Below are 6,225 nucleotides of genomic sequence, written 5' to 3' on the forward strand. Positions count from 1 at the left end.
TGAGTTGAGGTAGGTAGGGATCTTGTGGGGTCCACAGATCCTGAGATGATCCTGTGGGATCCACAGATCCTGAGGTGTCAAGGATTATTATCCCTGCACCAATGAGGCATGTAAAATGCCCTCTGCATGCAATCCTGGCGTTCAACACCAGATTGATGCCTGTTTCTGGCATTGAACGCCAACTTCATGCTTGTTTTGGGCATTCAACGCCCATTTGCAGCATGTTTATGGCGTTGAACGCCAGTTCCATGCTTGTTTCTGGCGTTCAGCGCCAGCTCTCCTTAGGGTGTATTTTTGGCAATTAAATGCCAGGATGCTGCTTATTTCTGGCATTCAACGCCAGATCCATGCTCTGTTCTGGCGTTGAACGCCAGCCAGATGCTCCTTACTGGCGTTTAAACGCCAGTAAACCCTTCCTCCAGGGTGTGCTTTTTCTTCTGTTGTTTTTTATTCTGTTTTTAATTTTAGTATTTATTTTGTGACTCCACATGATCATGAACCTAATAAAACATAAAGGAAAAATAAAATAAAAATAAGATTAAATAAATAAAAATTGGATTGCCTCCCAATAAGTGCTCCTTTAATGTCACTAGCTTGACAGTGGGCTCTTATGGAGCCTCACAGGTGATCAGGTCAATGTTGTAGACTCCGAACACCAAACATAGAGTTTGGATGTGGAGATTCAACACCAAACTTATTGTTTGGCTGATGCAATTGCATATTTGTTATATTAGCTAGTTAGTTTAGTTGGTTTTAGCTTTATTTCACTCATTTTCTCTAAATAAACAAGTCCTTTTATGAGTTTTGTCTTCATGCATGAGAATACCAAGGAACATGTTGATTCTAGCCAAATTCATGCAAATGATTTAAGGAATACATACATGAATGAGTATGAATGAATCTCATGAAATTTATGGCATGAATTGGTAAGACTTTGAAGCTATTTCCTTTGTTGATGATAGGTGATGAAACAAGAAAGCATGGAAGCAAGAATGATGCAAGCTGGGCAAGAAGAAGAGAAAATGTTGGCGTTGCCAACTTGGAGAAAGGGTGCGTGTTTGAAGGTAACGCCAGGCAACCCTGGAGAGAAAATGTTGGCGTTGCCAACTTGGAGAAAGGGTGCGTGTTTGAAGTTAACGCCAGGCAGCCCTGGAGAAGCACATTTGGGCGTTGCCAACTTGGAGAAAGGAGTGAGTGTTTGATGGCAACGCAGGCAATCAAAGAGCTGAGCCAAGGAGAGCTCGAGGGCGTTGCCAACGTGGGAATGAAGAAGCGTTATTCAAGGCAACGCACACAAGCAAGGCTTGGCCCAGGAGGAGATTAAGCTGGCGTTGCCAACGCCAGGAACAAGGGAAGTGTTCCTTGACAACGCACACAAGCAAACTTGGCCCAAGAGGAGGAGAAGCTGGCGTTGCCAACGCCAAGAACCATAGGCGTTATTCAAAGCAACGCCAAGCAATCTTGGGGAGCTAGTTTAGAGCCTCGAGCACGTTGCCGGCCTAGAGATGAGGGGCGTGTTTGAGGACAACGCAGGCAAACAACGCTGAATGGAAAACTTGGCCCAGGAAAAGGAGATGCACGTTGCCAACGCCAAGTTATGAAGGCGTGTTCCTTGGCAACGTAGCAAGCAACTTTGGCACCAAAGGGGAGCTCGAGCACGTTGTTGAGCTAGGAACCATGGGCGTGTTCCTTAGCAACGCATGCAAGCTAGGAGTATGGGCACACGAGAGCGTTGCTAACTTGGAAATGAACTGGCGTGTTCTTCAACAATGCCAGGGACAAGATCTTGGGCCAGCAAATAGAAGCACGTTGCCAACGCCATTTGCATTGACGTGTTCTAAGGCAACGCCAGGAAGGAATGCTTGGCTAGGCACCAAGTCTTGGATCCCAACCACGTTGCCAACGCCAGGAAGCATAGGCGTGTTCAAGGACATCGCCAAGCAACAAGCATAGAGCCTTGAGGAAGGCTCGAGCACGTTGCCAACGCCAGCTTCCAAAGGCATGTTTGAGGGTAATGCAGCAAGCAAAATTTGGCAAGGAAGCTCACATGAAGAAGCACTCGAGCACGTTGCCAACGCCAGCCTCCAAAGGCGTTATCTAAGGCAACGTGACAAGCAAAATTGAAGGCTAGAGATGAGCCCTGGAGGGAGCACGGGCACGTTGCCAACGTGCTAGCAAGGAGGCGTGCTTGGTGACAACGCCAGCCTCATGTCTCTGCTTTGGGAGGCTAGGCACGTTGCCAACTTGGGAGGATAGGTGCGTTTTTGGCAACAACTTGGCAGCTTGACCTTACCTTCTTTGAGGAAGCATAACTTGAGCTAGGAAAGTCCAATTTAGGTGATTCCAGTGGCATTGGAAAATAGACATCAAGAGCTTTCCAACGATGTATAATAGCCCATATTGAAGCAGAAGGTTGACACTCAAATTTTGGGCTACATTTAGCATGAAAGTAGAGCCAAGAAGAGGAAAAGCAAGTTGTTAGCAACAACTTGGGCTAGCAACGCCCAAGTCTGAAAGTTCACTCCCAGGAAAACACCATGCACGTTGCCAACGTGCATTAAGCCTAGAGTTATTGCCAATAACGCCCCTCAATGTGCCAGAATTGTTGCCAACTTGCTCTGCTTCCTCTATTCCTCACAAAGGCCAGCAACTTCTTCAATTGAACCAAAAATTCAACAAAGAGAAAGCCCACATTGCTAGCCAAATGAAGATCTTTGAAGGAGTTTTAGGACTAATATAAATAGAGATTGAGTTTGTACTTGAGGAGGACTTTTACACTTAGAATTTTATACTTTTAGCACTTTTACTTTGAGAACTCTTTTAGCACTTCCGGGAGGATACCCGGAGAGCTAATTTGGTTTTTCTTGGAACTTTTCTTCTTCAGTTTTAAGCTTTAAGCATTTCCTTATTCTTCTTCTTCTTTTCTTCACACTTAGTTTAGTTTTTGTTGATGGCAATTGTTGTTAAAATTGGAGCTATGACTCACTAAACCCCACTTTCATTAGGGGGAAGAGCTCTGCTTGTTGAATGCATTGATGAACTCCTCTTTTCCTCCTCAATTCTAGTGGTTAATCCAAAGAGGAAACTCTTGTTCTTCAAAGATTCAACCACCATCGAGAGAGGGGTTAATCTATGTGAATTGTGTGGTGAATTTGAGGAATGAGCCACATAATTCAGTTTAGAGTTCATTCTTTCATGATTTCCTTAATCAATACACCTTGGTTGGTATGTGAGATGTAACTTTCCTTGGTTGAGATTATGGGAATTGTGTGGCTGGATTAGAATTGAGCTTCATCTCTTCTCATGAACAACTAGATCACGAGAGTGGCAATTGGTTATGTTGAGAGAAATTGAATCACCAAGAGATTGGGATTCAATTAACCACTTGCCATGGATCTATACCCATGATTGAGAAGGATTTGACTAACATCAATTCATGAAAACCTGCATCTCTGATCCCTAATGATCCTCTCTATCATTACTTCTTATTTCTTTTGCTTCTAGTTGTTTGATTACCCATAACCCAATTCCCTTTTACATTCTGTCAATTTATTATTCTTGTCATTTACATTTTGTTCCTTCAATTCTTGCTATTTACTCTTATGTTCTTTAAATTTCTGCACCCTTTAATTCCTTGCCATTTATCTTTGATGTCATTTAAGTTTCTTGCAATTTAAGTTTCAGTTATTTACTTTCATTTTATTTCTATATTCCTGTTCTTAAACTCCTTGCCATTTAAATTCCTGCAATTATGTTCAAAAGTCACATTGTTCATAAAATCAAAATTATGTTCGCTTGACTAAATTTACCATTTACTAAAGTTGCTTAATCTACCAATCCTCGTGGGATCGACCTCACTCCTAGTGAGTCTTATTACTTGATACGATCCGGTATACTTGCCGGTTGTACGTGAATCTAAATTTTCACGTATCAAGTTTTTGGCGCCGTTGCCGGGGATTGGAAAAGATTGACAATGATTAAGTGAAAGGTGGTTTAGATTAAGCAATTTTTTTTAGTGTTTTTGTTAAGCCCACTAACTGTTTGATACTTTGTTTCACTAACTCCAAATCCACTCTAGTTCTAGAATATTTCACTTGTGATTTTGGTTTTGTTTGTGTATGTCAGGAGCTAATAGACTTAATACTGAGGACGAGAGAACCCTCCGAAGGAGAAGAAGAGCAGAAAGAGGAAAGGGAATAGTTGGTGAAGAGGAGTCAGAGGGAGAAGATCAAGTCATGGAGGAAGAGGTGCACAATCCTCCTGGAGGGGTCAACAACAATGATGGACCACCTAGAAGGGTGCTATCCTCTTATACCATCCCTGATCCAAGACATTGTGGGAGCAGTATTGCCACTCCAAGTGTTCAGGCCAACAACTTTGAGTTAAAACCCCAACTCATCACTTTAGTACAAAACAACTGCTCCTATGGAGGGGGACCTCTTGAAGACCCAAATCAACATTTGTCTGTTTTTCTGAGGATATGCAACACAGTGAAGACAAATGGAGTGCATCCAGATGTCTACAAACTACTGCTATTCCCATTCTCTTTGAGGGACAAGGCCACTCAATGGCTAGAGTCATTCCCCAAGGAAAGCCTCGACAATTGGAACGACCTGATGGGCAGATTTCTAGCAAAGTTCTACCCACCTCAAAGAATCATCAAGTTGAAGATAGAGGTTCAAACTTTCAGGCAAATGGAAGGGGAGTCATTGTATAAAGCCTGGGAAAGATATAAGGCACTAATGAGAAGATGTCCACCTGATATGTTTAGTGACTGGGTCAAACTCCAAAACTTCTATGAAGGTTTAAGCTTAGAAGCAAGGAAGGGGCTAGACTACTCATCAGGAGGATCACTCAACATGATGAAAACTGCTGAGGAGGCTCAAGACCTCATTGAGATTGTGGCAAACAATCAGTATTATTACTCATCAGAGAGGCAACATAACCCGGCCCCAAAGAAAGGTGTAATGGAGCTTGAAGGTGTTGACGCTATCTTGGCACAAAATAAGTTAATGCACCAACAAATCCAACAACAAATGGAAATGATAACAAAGAGAATGGATGGTTTCTAGCTAGCATCAGTGAACACAACAAATCAACCATCACTTGAATGGAGCCAAGGTGAAGGGACCACTGTTGACCAGCCACAAGAACAAGTTCAATACATGCAAAATACTTCAAATTCTCAGGATGAATTTCATGGTGATACATACAACCCCTCTTGAAAAAATCATCCCAATCTAAGGTGGGGTGAAAACCATTGGCAAAAGAACAACAGCCACAACCACACCCGTAACACAAATAACCAAAATCACCATGCCACCAACACTAACCAATATAGAAAAACACAAAACACATATCAACCACCTCATAATAACTCACAAACTCACCAAAGCAACTTTCCTGCACCAACATCCAACGCACAGAATTACCACACTAATCCACCCAACAACTTTCAACAACAATCAACCCCCATCATACCCCCAATTGACTATCATGAGACTAGAATTTCAAGTCTTGAAGCAACCTTGCAAGCACTTGCTCAAACCACTCAAGCCTTAGCTAAGGGACAAAAGGAACATGAGGTCACCATGAAGAATATTGAGAGACAAGTGGGACAATTAGCCAAACAAGCTGAGCGACCAACCAATGTTCTCCCAAGTGACACAATACCCAACCCAAGAGAAGAATGTAAAGCTCTGCAGTTAAGGAGTGGCAAGGTAGTTGGTGAAAGTTCGAATAAAGAAGCAATAAAACCCAAAGAGCAAGACACAGTGGAAATACATGTGGAAAGGCAAGATGAAGAAAAGGCTTCAACATCTAACAAAGGCAAAGAAGCTGTCAAGCCACAAGGCAAACCACCCAGACAAGGAAGCAACCATGATAGCAAGGAGAGTGTGAATCCACAACAAGAAAACAAAAATGAAGGAGTAAAAGCCTATGTACCCAAGCTTCCATACCCAACTAGGATACATAAAGGAGCAAAGGACCAACAATTCCCAAGGTTCTTAGAAATCTTCAAGAAACTTGAAATCAACATCCCATTGGCAGAAGCTCTGGAACAGATGCCATTATATGCAAAGTTTCTTAAGGAATTGATCACCAAGAAGAGGAGTTGGCAAGAAAAAGAAACGGTGATTCTCAATCAAGAGTGTAGTGCCATCATTCAAAAAGGGCTACCTCCAAAACTCAAAGACCCTGGCAGCTTCCTCATACCCTGCATGA

Source organism: Arachis stenosperma, chromosome 10, assembly GCF_014773155.1.
Source record: "Arachis stenosperma cultivar V10309 chromosome 10, arast.V10309.gnm1.PFL2, whole genome shotgun sequence".
NCBI lineage: Eukaryota > Viridiplantae > Streptophyta > Magnoliopsida > Fabales > Fabaceae > Arachis > Arachis stenosperma.